Source organism: Solanum tuberosum, unplaced genomic scaffold (assembly GCF_000226075.1).
Source record: "Solanum tuberosum cultivar DM 1-3 516 R44 unplaced genomic scaffold, SolTub_3.0 scf00274, whole genome shotgun sequence".
In the NCBI taxonomy this organism is placed as follows: Eukaryota; Viridiplantae; Streptophyta; class Magnoliopsida; order Solanales; family Solanaceae; genus Solanum; species Solanum tuberosum.
Window position 1 is genome coordinate 854,029 of NW_006239198.1, and position 14,785 is coordinate 868,813.

Sequence of the window (14,785 nt, forward strand, 5' to 3'; positions counted from 1 at the left end):
GAGCCTCGTTATATTGATTGTTGAAAACTTGGATCCCGTTACTATATCTCGATGATTTTACTTGATTTTTGCAGGATTAATGACTTTTGACGACCAACAAATGGCATTGGGTTGCGAGTACGTACACATTTTCTCCTCTTCTAAGGTAATCCTCGCCAACTCCATTACATTGGCTCATTGTGGGATGGTTTGGATGAGTTGTCGTCAGTTTATGCCTCCTCTTTTGTTCTCCTTTCTCTATGACTACAGTTCTTATGTCCTTCTATTTTTGGGTGAATGGCGGTTCTTTTATTATTTTTTTTGAACAATTGCACTTATGATATTAAACTTAAAGGCTAATACAGAAATTTCATTGATCTCCAATGTTTCCGATGTACTAGATACGTTGTTGATTGATAAATAGAAATAGTAATCATTTCAAGAGTTGGTTGTATTGTCAATACATACTTTTAAATGCAGTAAGTTTTTACTTGCTTCACTGATAGTTATCTTCTCTAAGATGTTCACTATTTGCACTTAAATTTAGGAGCTCTTAGCATTAGATTTTGTCTTTGCGCTTAAAATTTGTTTCTCATATTTTATCATAGTAAAATGAAGAGGCTAGCTAGATATGATTATTGAGACATCAACAGATTTTCTAAATTGCTCAAAGATTAGTCTACTAAAGTTGTGTTTAAAGGTGAAATGGACAGGATTTGAGCAATAGAGGTTAGATCCTGTTTTTCTTATGCCTTTATCTTTCCTTCATCAGTAAGTTTATCTTCTAACTTGATCGTTTCCTTTTTCACTGTTCAGAGATTTTTCTTTTTTTTTTCATCTGTTTTGTTGTCTATTGACAAAGATATTATGTCTGCGTTATCATTGATAATAGAGTTTATAAAGTCAAGGGTCAGACGGTAAAATAATTTGTTTATTTAAAATGTTCAAGCATCTACCATTGAGGGAGTAAAATCCTTGGTTTATTTACAATTTTTTTTATTTATTACTTTAGTTCAACTATTCTTCTATTAAAAGCCTATAGCTTTGTATGGAGGAAATCTGAAAAGTCCTGTATACTAATGCCCTTTCAGAAATATCTATTGTATGTTTGTAGCGGTGAAGACACGTGTTGTTTCATTTACTCATGTCGAACCTAATTTCTCCTCTCTTTCTCTCATTGAACCTTCTCAATTAAATTCCTTGATCTTCTTTTCTTTTTTTATTCCTCCCTTTCTCATGTACATTTAGGGACTGTGTTCGTCATTATCAAATATCAACCTTCCTTTCACAAGGAAAGATATGATATGGACCTTTGTGCATGTCTACTCTAATAAATGATTTTGCTCTGTTAATAAATGATTGGGCTTTTAAATCTACCAAATTGAACTTTTTTCCCTCAACATTTTGCAGGCTGAATACAGATCCAACAAATGTATTACCTGTTTTTTCTTGGAAGCAACATTTAAATATAAACATCATCAACAATGAAGATGTGAAACTAAAATTTGCTTACTCTTTTTTGGTGTTTATGAAGGAGAAAGAACTCAACTTTACATACAGCAACATGCAATTTTTTTCCCAAGGTAGCTACTTTGTTTTGTTTCTTAATTCTTAAAGTTATGGTTTGACACTTGATATATTTGAATATATCAAAGATCTGATCTCTTTTCTGAATTATGAAATTTAAAGATTATATTTATGTAGATCTCAAAACTGAGTTTTAAACTGTCAAAGCATTCTTAATCCTTTCATTTTCATCTTACTGTTAGATAAAATGGACAGTAGAGGTCTAGCCATAATTGAATATCCTTGAATGATGTTAATTTTTTTGTTAAAAAAAGAAAGGAAAAATATTATACCAATTATAGAATGTTGAAGGAAGTATAGAATAGAGTTTAACTTAAGAAGCCTGCAATTTTGCAAATTGTAATAGACCCCTGTTGGAAGGATTCTCATGATCCTCTATTTATTTAAGTTTGGTACTGAACTGGCACTCATAGGAAGGAAACACTTATTCAGATTTCTCTTCTTCTTTTTTAAAGTACTTTGGGACTGAACAGGCACTCATAGGAAGGCAACAGTATATGAATTAACTATCTCTTACATTATACTTCTGAGGATCTTTATAAATATTCCTTGAATGATTAAAATTGTTGGAATATGAATGTATATGTTATCTTATCCTTCCTATCATTATTTTATATTTCTCATAAATCATAAAAACAAATTTATAATTGTGTTTCAAATTTCAATATAAATAGCCATTAAATGAATGATTACTGACTTTTACAAGACATGATCTCAATAAATGCATATGATGAAAATTTTACATTTCCTTGGTTGGTGTTACTTTTTTTTCAATCTATTCAACAAATTTGTATTTATGTTATTGTTTCTTAGAAAGACAGGTTGGTTCCTGCACAAATAAGGTATTCACAATGAATGATGACTAAGATATGCATGTAATGTTTTTGGAGTTGCAAAATTTCCTATAGATTTTTGGGGTAGTTTATGAAATTGTGATTTTGTACATTTAGGGGGAAGCAAGGGAGTATGGTAAGGTCTTAACTCGGAACATATTATATATGATGTTAAAAGGCTCATTGGAAGTAAGTTTGTAATCAGTTAAGAAGTATTTTTGTGTGAAATTAGCATAATAGTATTGTGGTGCTTATGTTTCTTGAGATCTTTGGTATCCTAATTTGAATTGTTAGTGTTGTTTGGCAGCTTTGATGTTACAAAAGTTCAAAAGATTATTAAGATATGAGCAAAGATGACATGTAGAAGTGGAGATTAAAAATGGCTACTTCAAATTGTTTAGCAAGAATTGAGCATGTTGTCGTCCCTGTTTCAAGTATAATTTATTCATAACATGGGTTTTCACATTACTACTACAACAATGATACTAAACCTATTTGTTCATGAAAAAATTATCTTTTTTTATTCTTCTGTAATGTACAGACTATATATATATATATATATTGGTTTTTCACACACACATATATATCAACTTCTTCATTGGAATGGCATGATAGGACTTTCTTAGTCATATAAAACGCAGGTCTTTTAACGTGTCGCACCAACTTTCCTGAACATTATGTATTCAAGCTTTCTGGGCATAATTTACTGATGACTTAAACACTTGGACCCTAAAGTGGTATGTGTCTTGCTCTTCTCTTCGATGAACTACTTGATTACTTTTAATCTTTAGGTGTGCTAGAGGAGTGAGTCCTTTTTCGTGAGGCTGATCTTTTCATTCATTCAGTGTTCACCTATGTTGTTCGGTCTCTTCAAAAATGTCAATGGGTGCATGTCGGATTCTCCAAAAGTGGTGTATATTTAGAGAATCCGACACAAGTGCGACATCAAAAGTGAAGTGTCTGTGCAACTTAGATTTCTACAAAGCTGTTAGAGTGGGGGGGGGGGGGGGGAGCTTACAGAGTCAGCAAAGCAATTATATTGTAGATAAATTAAAATTTCAGTGGAAAGAATATAACTATTTCTGCTCAATGTATGAACAGGTTGTATTGTCATAAATGCATGTTGAACTGAAAGTGTAGGCAATTTTCTATCTCAATATATGATGTACTGCCATGTTGCATCGATGTGGCTCTACATCTGCGGAAAAAAATCTCATTTTTTGAGATCAAATCTGAAATCAATGATTGTTAGGTAATGTTACTTACTCTTTCTTTATTTTCTGGATAAACAACTTAAATCTTATTATAATGTAATAACTTCACTAGAGTTTTTTTTTGGTTATCAAAACACTTCACTAGAGTTTTTGCTTTTAAAAGACATGTGGTAGTGTCTGCTTATATTTGGTAATTCACTAGATTTTCCATTTGTGCATTTTTCTGACATTTGCAAATTGATTTGATCTTCTCTTTTTGCAGATTTTACTTGAATCATTGTTGGCATAAGAATGAGTTAGATTTTGCTCTCCGAACTCTGGATAATATAGGTTGTAATAGGCAACTCAGTTGCAATTCTCTTTCTACTTCTTTTCACGTAAAGAAATTCGATGTTTCATTCAATTATGTACAAGCACAAGATTTTTTTTCCTAATGCTAACTTTATGTTTAGTTTGCTTATACTATTGTATTGTTGCAATGACAAAAGGAAATCGAAACCATGCATGTTGGGCCCGTGCTAGCACGGGCCATACCCCTCTAGTATATATATATATTTGAGTTCCAAACCATAGGCTTTTCCTTTGAAGCTTCTCAAAGAGCTAAATCACTGTTTCTCACAACACAATTAAGATTGGCATTCTTCTAAGACCAACCAAATCCCCAGTCAAAAATATCCCAAAACAAGCTCAAAACCTACCCTCTACCCTCAGAAAGTAGGGTAAGGTCTGCTTAACAATCTATCCTCTCCGAACCCCACTTATGGAATTGCACAGAGTATGCTGTAGTTGAGCTCAAAACCTAGAAATGAAATGTTCAAATAACTGAAAAGTTCCAAACTTTAACCCTTCAAAAAAGAAAAACTCATCTATCAAACCAATTTAACATTGCAGCAAAATGTTAATAAAAAGGGGACAAAATTAACAAATTACCAGGAACTGGGAAACGACTCTTCGAAAGTTTTTTAGCATAATCTTCGTTATCAGACCCAAAAAGGTCCTTATAATCATCATCATCCTCTTCATTCTGATGATACCCACTGCTATTATTATTATTATAATCGTTATTACATAGAGAAATCACTTCGACGGTATCATCCTCATCCGCTTCTCTTTCACTCCCACTTCCACTTCCACTATCACTACTTCTACTCCTATTAGACGATGAAAAACGCGAAGAAGAACCCGATGAAGACGATGACGATGCGGCGGCGCCTGAAGAAGTAGATGATGATGATTGTGATGCTGAAGATGGTGATGATTGATTACTCTCTTGCCGTTGCCTTTGTTCTTCTTCATCTTGGTGGTTTGAATAGTTTTCTTATTCCTGTTGTTCGTCTTCATCTTCTTCTTCTCCGAATAAACGTTTCAACCGATTCGTCATCTTCGCCTCCATTGTAGAGGCGGTCGATTGGTGGTATAACGGCGGAGTTGGTGGGTGGCTGGCTGTTTTCCGATTTCGATCTTTGCTAGTGTTAGCGTAACAAATTGAGATGTTTTCCGGGAGTTTTTGGTATTTATGGAATGTACAGGGGGTATAGTGCAAATATTGAAAACTATGATCCATGGGCTTTGAAAACCTTAACGTCTCTCTCAAGTCCAATTTGTTTTTCTAAGGCCCAATTAGATATTTATCTGATGGGCCATTTTGGGCACTATGGCAATTCTGATTTTGTTTGAGTAAGTATGGAGTAACTTTGTCCACAAACTTTGGACGTTAGTCGGTAAATCGAGTTGATATTTATTTTTTTTCCTTTATTTTATAAGAACTTAGAGTTCCGAATTTAGGAGAAGTTTTTTCAAGAAAATAAACAAAGAAGAAAGAAGAAGAGGGGATTGAAATTAATAAAATACTATAGTATCTAGTATACTAGTACAAACGTAGAATAACAACAACAATATTACAAGTGACAACAACATATATCGGTGGATAATGATAAATATATCACGATACAAAATATAGAAAGAGTAATACACCATCAGAATACATGTTTTATAGTAGGTAACATACCTTATAAAGACTTCATAAGGAAGGAAGCATATATATGATAAGTAAGATAACGAACGAGGAACAAATCCTTGAGTAAGCATTATTGATTTGATACAATTACACCAGAGGCAGAGGTAGAGGATTTGTTTGAGTTTCAGGGTATTGGTCTTGTTCATTCACACTATTATTGTTGTCAAACTCCCCATTGATGAAAATGCTAAATCTTGGAATTGTGGCGAAAATACGCATAATCCATTCGCAGAAGCTAGTACATGTATTGAAAATCCAAGAAGAACATGAAAGTATAATGGTAATGAAGAAAATGTACCAAAATAACATTTGTGGGAGTAGAAGTGAGGCTAAGCATAGGATAAAAAGGGATTTGTTGAAATATCCTGAATATATTATGTGTATCGCCGTAATTGGATGATGAATTGTTATACGAAAGATGGAAAAAGGAATGGAAAATAATAAAAGGAAGAAGAGTTTGTTCATAAATTCCATTAAAGTTGGGTAATTGAGATGATTGGCAAATATGTGGAAAGGATCCCAATTATCAGAAATAGATAATGTGGATTTGAGGATGTTAATTATAATCACGATCAAGTATCTTAGATCAAACGCCATAATCTTTTTGAAGCTTTTTTGGTGTTTCGTCTTAAGCTCTTTGGATCAAATTTTATAGTGTGAGTACTCTTTGGATCAGATTTTATAGTGGTGGGTCCGTTTATTTCCCTTTTATCAATGGCCGGTAATTCTTTCTTCTACATCCCTTTGGGTCCCTTTATTTCCCTTTTATCAATGGCCAGTAATTCTTTCTTCTACATCCCTTTGGGTCCCTTTGTAGCTTTTCCTTCTACATCCCTTTGTATCTTTGGGTCCCTTTGTATCTTGTAATCTACTTGCCTTTGGGTCCTTTTATTAATTCTTTCCCGTTTATATCTTGTTATGTCGTAAATTTTACTGTCTTTAGAAAAACCATCTTTTAAAATATTTTAAGTATAAAATAATTTTAAAAAAATACTTAAAAAAAATCTCACTTGATTTTTTAATGAAATTAAGAAAACTTAATTTAATTGTTTTTTAACAGATTAAATCTTTATAAATTTATAAAAAATGGGTAATAAATTTTTTTTTACGCTTCAAAAGGTGTTTTTTAAGACATTTGAACCGTCCGCTAACACCAGTTATCCTACAACTTGACTAACTTTGAAAAAAATTTAAAGGGAAAAAAAATCATTTGAAATCAATTGAACTTAAAACTTATCAAAATAATTTGGAAAGGAAAGTAAGCTTTGTCAAAAGTGATCAAATAAAGAAAGCCAATTAAATGAGATTTGTTTAAGTGAAATAAATTATCATAATAAGAAATGGCTCATCTTTAGGAGATTTTAATTAAATTAACCAATCAAATAAAGGTTAGTAAATACAATAAACAATAAATAAATTATCACAATTAAATAAGTTAGGGGTAAAGGAGAAATTGAATTTGGGCCGTTGTTGGGCCTGCTGCTGTATTGGGCTTTGGACCCATTTTTGCCTTTCAAATCCTGTACATACCCCAAGTGTATACCGCTGTATACGGGTCGTATCTTAGCCCATTTTTCTGTATATCGTACTGTATGCCAAGTGTATGCAACCCATATCAACTTTCCAGCACTTGTATCAATTTTTTGGCCCAGTATTTGTTGCACTCAACCTGTATATTAGTGTATACTTAGTGTATACAGTCCATTTATGGATTTTCCGAGGCTTATGTTTCAACTTCCTTAACCTGTAAGTCAGCATCTCAAGACCTGTTCATCACTTTGGCTGACTCGAGAGGAATATAATTCAACAAAATGCAGGGATGGTGTCTAAAATGGACTCAAATGAATGTCACATGTATCAAAATATATATGAAAAAGTATGCAATAATGATGTATTTGGCAAATCAAATATAACCATCCGCGCTTCTATCATGTTGGCACAACAAAATAGTAGTCCAACTGTAGTTTAAGACTTTGGTTAGTAAATTAATCTAGTCCATTGAATGTATAAGTAGACACGTGTAATAAATTTAAAGGCCTACTGGAGGCACTGGATAGGATCCAAATCCAAAATTTGCCTACTTTTCATGCATTGTGGGCCATTCTTTTTCTCCTCCCTCTATTAATTAATGCATATAATATAAGTCTCACTCCTTATTTTGAATAGCAACTTTATTACCTTCTCTTTATTTCTACATCATAACTTTTTTCATTTTATTTTTTATGGCAAAATCATTTTTTTAAAATGCTAATTACTTTATTTGTTTACCAAACTAGTATACATATTCACGCGTTGCGCGGATATTTAAAATGAATAAGTTTTTTAATTTAAAGTAACTAATACAATTAACCGATGAACATATTATGTGTAATTATAGTTCTTGAAATTCAAATATTTTAAAATTTAAAATAAAAATAAAAATTTATATCATATATTTAAAATCGCAATTTTAAACTTAAACTAATATTGTGAATAGCCTTAAATTTGCTAAATAACTTATAATTGTGATATTGTTCAGGATAGACTTTAACGCTTCCTAAATATAGATAAATATTATTTATCCTAAATTCAAAAACTTAAGTTTTATTTCTCATAAAATTACTTTTCAATTATTTTGAAAATTTTGATTTTCCTTTTCAATTTGTTTCGAAATGGAAAAGGTAGTAGGAGGTTTTAAACTGATTTTGTTTTTAAATTGTGATGGTCATTAATAATTTATTTAGATTAAGAATAAAATTAAAAAATAAAAATTATTTAGTTGAATAATCCCTTTTTTTTTGTACGTACAATTTAAATACTATTTTATTTTATTTTGAATGAAAACTTTTACAATTTTTTTTATAAATTGAAGGTAGAGTAATGGAAAGTTTATATTATTTATGTATTAATTGGATTTTAAATTATTTTTTTCACATAAAGTTAAAATCGAACTAATACATAAATAATATAAATTACTATTGCTATTAGGACTATTTCCAAATATATATATATAGGCTTTTCCTTTGATGCTTCTCAAAGAGCTAAATCACTGTTTCTCACAACACAACTAAGATTGGCATTCTTCTTTCACAGTTCCAAACCAATCACTAATCATTCAATTGTTTTTCGCTCATACAACAGAGTGCCAATATAGGCACATCTCAATGAGTATTAACTTGAGTAAAAATATATATGGACATTAAGTAGATTTTTCACGAAGTAGCAAAGTCAAGGCCATCTAGACGCTATTTAAATTCCTGTATACTTCTACTTGAGTAATTTATGGTTTTGAACAGCCAAGACATTTTCTGCTTAGAATCTTGAATATCTACAACTCTTTGATAGCTTTTCACTATGCCAATTATCTAATTGAGTTCTCTGTGAGATTCCAAACTGAAGAATTTAAAGACAATGAACTATAGCTCACTAGATGATATCTATAGCAATAACATTAACAAGCTACTTCAGTACCACATATCAATCAGAAGCACAACAACAAAAGATGCTGGGCAGCAACAATGGACTACATTCCGTCGGAATCTATTCGGTTTTGCAATTAGAATTATGCAATATAGAACAATCAGTTTCATCAACAAAAACTAAATTATTCCAAATGTAAATGAATCAGTTTATGGCTTCTCTCTTCTACAGCAGAAATTCATGGGCTGATAAAAATCCCTTGTTCGCTTTTCTGCTCCCCAATTAAAAATTTGGAGGCTTAAGAATCTTTAAAAATAATTCCTTGCTCTTGTCTGTTTCTTTGTGAATAAAGTTCAGAAAACAAAGAAAGAATTCATTTGTTATCCAGCATCAACAACCAACCCATACAGAAACGCAAAATAGAAACAAAACAAACTCACTCCAAACCACAACAGAATTTTGGGGGAAAAGAAAAAAACATTGTGTATTTACTCCAAAGTCGAATAAATCAGAAGCAAAATACTCAAAAGTTCCAAAATCAAACCATTAGAAACATCCAAAATATACACCCCATCAATCAGAGTAAACAAAAGGCAAGTTTAAATGCCCCAAAATCAGCTGGAATCCTCGAAGCAAAGTGCTCAAATCAATCAAACAAAGCCAAAACCTGCAAAGTTCCAAAATTTAACCCTCAAAAACATTTCAAAATTACCCTCCTCTCTAAGACCAACCAAATCCCCAGTCAAAATTATCCCAAAACAAGCACAAAACCTACCCTCTACCCTCAGAAAGTAGGGTAAGGTCTGCTTAACAATCTATCCTCTCCGAACCCCACTTATGGAATTACACAGAGTATGCTGTAGTTGAGCTCAAAACCTAGAAATGAAATGTTCAAATAACTGAAAAGTTCCAAACTTTAACCCTTCAAAAAAGAAAAACTCATCTATCAAACCAATCTAACATTGTAGCAAAATGTTAATAAAAAGGGGACAAAATTAACAAATTACCAGGAACTGGGAAACGACTCTTCGAAAGTTTTTTAGCATAATCTTCGTTATCAGACCCAAAAAGGTCCTTATAATCATCATCATCCTCTTCATTCTGATGATACCCACTACTATTATTATTATAATAATCGTTATTACTATGAGAAATCACTTCCACTACCACTACTTTTACTCCTATTAGACGATGAAGAACGCGAAGAAGAACCCGATGAAGACGATGACGATGCGGCGGCGCCTGAAGAAGTAGATGATGATGATTGTGATGCTGAAGATGGTGATGATTGATTACTATCTTGCCGTTGCCTTTGTTCTTCTTCATCTTGGTGGTTTGAATAGTTTTCTTCTTCCTGGTGTTCGTTTTCATCTTCTTCTTCTCCGAATAAACGTTTCAAGCGATTCGTCATCTTCGCCTCCATTGTACAGGCGGTCGATTGGTGGTATAACGGCAGAGTTGGTGGCTGGCTGGCTGTTTTCGGATTTCGATCTTTGCTAGTGTTAGCGTAACAAATTAAGATGTTTTCCGGGAGTTTTTGGTATTTATGGAATGTACGGGGGTATAGTGCAAATATTAAAAACTATGATCCATGGGCTTTGAAAACCTGAAGGGCTCTCTGAAATCCAATTTGTTTGTCTAAGGCCCAATTACATTTATATGATGGGCCATTTTGGGCACTATGGCAATTCTGATGAGGAATTGACATAGAAATACAATTATTATATATAATTAGCAATATATAGCCCAATATTAATTAGCAATTAATAGTCTCAATAAAAAATTGCACTTATTAGCCTAAAAGAAAAATAACAAACTTTTTACAGTTTTTTTTTAACCATGTGCAACCAATAGCATTAATTAAGGAGATGTGGGGTTATTTTTCTTTCTTGTTTTTAACTCCTATAATTAAGGAAGTTAGTTTTTTCAATTTCTTTAAATTCTAAAACTCAACTTTATTTATCAGTCTATGTAAAAAATATCAACGTAATTTACAACAACATAAAGAGATAGTTGATTGTAATTTTATGAATTTTTTTTTTACAAATAGCAGTAATTAGTTTATTAAAAGAAATAATTGCCTACTTTTAAGAAGTGAAAAAAATATTTATTAATTAACCCATTAAAAATGGTGACATGAACTTTTAAGGCAGGATATTTTTTAATTATTCAATTAACTTAATCAAAATATTATGACTACTTTTAAGGTAAGAAAATATTATATTAATACTCAATTAACGTGTATTAATTATCAAAATAATTGACAATAATTATTCAAATAATATTAAGCGGCAATGATTTTTATTAGATATTTTAATAACATGTATACATAAATTACACAATAATTAAAGTTGCAAGTACATAATGTATACACAAAAAAGTATTATATGTATACACAAAAAAATTATTTCTTAAAAATAGGCGAGTAAATTTTATTGATGTATACAGTAATTGTAGCATGTATACATAAACTTTATAATGTATACATAAGAATATTACCAACAATTATAGGTATTAGTTATTACTATAATGTATACAAGAATACATGTATTAATTAAATTTTATTAATAAATTGTACATGTGATTTTATTTATGTATACGGTAATTGCACTATGTATACATCAGTTCGTATTCATTTGTGTATTCATTAGTATGTATTCACCTAATAAATTTATATACTTTTATTCAAATTGAGATTGACATTCATTGGTATAAATGAATTGAGTCTCAAAATTGACATTTCGATTTCTTACGAGGATCTTACTAGAACCTTTCTTACCATGAAATTGAAAACAAAATTTTCAAATACTATAAACCTACATTTTTGGCAAAAAAAAGCTTGAAAAACTTTAATTCCACAAATCACGAAATTTCAAAATTAATTGACAAGAAATGCTACATAATTATATATTAAAAGAAATCTTTGGGAGGATCAATTAATAAACATATAATTTATCTGATTTGCATAAACAGAGTGAATCAAGGAGAATAAGAGAAAATTTAGAAGAGAAGCAAATATATATATGAAAAGGAATTTAGAAAAAAAAACAAGGATAGATAACCTAAAATTTTTGTAAAACAAAATTGAAAAAACTTTAATTCTACAAATCATTAAATTCAACAATAAATTGAACAAGAACAAGATTATATATGATTTTTAGAAGTATGTATGAATAAGCATATTGTTATACGTAATTTTCATAACAGAGTGAATTAAGGAGAAGAATCGAAAATTTGAGAGAGAAAGAAATATAGTATAAAAAGAATTATAGAAAGAGAAAAATGAGACAAAAGAAGAAGAAGAAGAAGAACTCTATTTTAAAATGGTTAACAAATAAAAAGGAGAGATAAAATAGGAATGATAAAATAATCAAACGTGTTTAGAGAAAAAAAAAGGGGAACAAAAATTTATTTTTTTAAAAAAATAAAAATAACTATTAAATGCCAAATAAATAAAACAAAGTCTTTTTCTTGCTAAAATCTTAAAAATAGGCTATTTATTGCCAATTTAGTCTCTACGTTGTCACACTGTGCCATTTTGTCAATTCTGATTTTGTTTGCGTAAGTACTGAGTAACTTTGTCCACAAACTTTGGACGTTAGTCGATAAATTGAGTTGATATTTATTTATTTTCCTTTATTTTATAAGAACTTAGAGTTCCGAATTTTGGAGAAGATTTTTCAAGAAAATAAACAAAGAAGAAAGAAGAAGAGGGGATTGAAATTAATAAAATACTATAGTATCTAGTAAACAATATACTAGTACAAACGTAGAATAACAACAACAATATTACTAGTGACAACAACATATTCGGTGGATAATGATGAATATAAATGACAAAACATGCTAGCTCAAATATCTATGTATATATAAGTATATCACGATACAAAATATTGAAAGAGTTTCTATACCATCAGATTACATGTTTCATATAGTAGGTAACATACCTTATTATAAAGACTTCATAAGGAAGCAAGCATATATATGATAAGTAAGATAACGAACGAGGAACAAATCCTTGAGTAAGCATTATTGATTTGATACAATTACACCAGAGGCAGAGGTAGAGGATTTGTTTGAGTTTCAGGGTATTGGTCTTGTTCATTCACACTATTATTGTTGTCAAACTCCCCACTTGATGAAAATGCTAAATCTTGGAATTGTGGCGAAAATACGCATAATCCATTCGCAAAAGCTAGTACATGTATTGAAAATCCAAGAAGAACATGAAGAAAGTATAATGGTAATGAAGAAAATGTACCAAAATAACATTTGTGGGAGTAGAAGTGAGGCTAAGCATAGGATATAAAGGGATTTGTTGAAATATCCTGAATATATTATGTGTATCGCCATAATTGGATGATGAATTGTTATACGAAAGATGGAAAAAGGAATGGAAAATAATAAAAGGAAGAAGACTTTGTTCATAAATTCCATGAAAATTGGGTAATTGAGATGATTGGCAAATATGTGGAAAGGATCCCAATTATCAGAAATAGATAATGTGGATTTGAGGATGTTAATTATAATCACGGTCAAGTATCTTAGATCAAACGCCATTAATCTTTTTGAAGCTTTTTTGGTGTTTCGTGTTAAACTCTTTGGATCAGATTTTATAGTGGGTGCGTGAAGACTAACTCGTGGGATCGTACATTTGTAATAAATGATCCAATGGTCGGGCCAGTAATTCTTTCTTCTACATGCCTTTGGGTCCCTTTTTTTCTTTGTAGTCTACATGCCTTTGGGTCCCTTTTTTTCTTTGTAATCTACATGCCTTGGGTCCCTTTTTTTCTTTGTACTCTACATGCCTTTGGGTCCCTTAATATATTTCCCGTACGCGCTTAGAAAAACCATCTTCTAAAATATTAAGTATAAAATAATTTTAAAAAAATACTTGGAAAAAATCTCCACTTGATTTTTTAATGAAATTAAGAAAACTTAATTTAATTGTTTTTTAACAGATTAAAAAATCTTTATAAATTTATAAAAAATGGGTAATAAAAAAATTTTTACGCTTTAAAAAGGTTTTTTTTAAGACATTTGAACCGTCCGCTAACACCAGTTATCCTACGACTTGACTAAAACATCTTGACTAACTTTGAAAAATTTTTGAAGGAAAAAAGGAATCATTTGAAAACAATTGAACTTAGACTTTTCAAAATAATTTGGAAAGGAAAGTAAGCTTTGTCAAAAGTGATCAAATAAAGAAAGCCAATTAAATGAGATTTGTTTAAGTGAAATAAATTATCATAATAGGAAATGGCTCATCTTTAGGAGATTTAATTAAATTAACCAATCAAATAAAGGTTAGTAAATACAATAAACAATAAATAAATTATCACATTTAAACAAGTTAGGGGCTAAAGGAGAAATTGAATTTGGGCCCTTGTTGGGCCTGCTGCAATTGTATTGGGCTTTGGACCCATTTTTGCCTTTCAAATCCTGTATACCCCAAGTGTATACCGCTGTATACGGGTCGTATCTTAGCCCATTTTTCTATATATCGGACTGTATGCCAAGTGTATGCAACCCATATCAACTTTCCAGCACTTGTATCAATTTTTTGGCCCATTATTTGTTGCACTCAACCTGTATATTAGTGTATACTTAGTGTATACAGTCCATTTTTGGATTTTCCGAGACATATGTTTCAACTTCCTTAACCTGTAAGTCAGCATCTCAAGACCTGTTCATCACTTTGGCTGACTCGAGAGGAATACAATTCAACAAAATGCAGGGATGGCGACCGAAATGGA

The 14,785-nt window shown here is 30.9% G+C and overlaps 2 long non-coding RNA genes across 8 annotated transcripts in view; both read left to right on the forward strand.

Moving 5' to 3' along the window:
- LOC102587201 (uncharacterized) overlaps nt 1-3,125 on the forward strand; it is a 5,665-nt gene extending 2,540 nt beyond the window's left edge. Inside the window, exons 2-4 of one of the 7 annotated variants that reach the window (XR_001474899.1) lie at nt 75-145; nt 1,390-1,562; nt 3,041-3,125. This is a non-coding gene — a long non-coding RNA (uncharacterized lncRNA). The other 6 variants (XR_001474903.1, XR_001474901.1, XR_368194.2 and 3 more) reach the window with 6 other exon arrangements.
- Nucleotides 3,126-3,466: 341 nt separating this feature from the next.
- Nucleotides 3,467-4,073, forward strand: LOC107062852 (uncharacterized). Its single transcript, XR_001474904.1, has 2 exons — nt 3,467-3,651; nt 3,876-4,073. It is a non-coding gene; the product is annotated as an uncharacterized lncRNA (long non-coding RNA).
- The last annotated feature ends 10,712 nt before the right edge of the window (nt 4,074-14,785 follow it).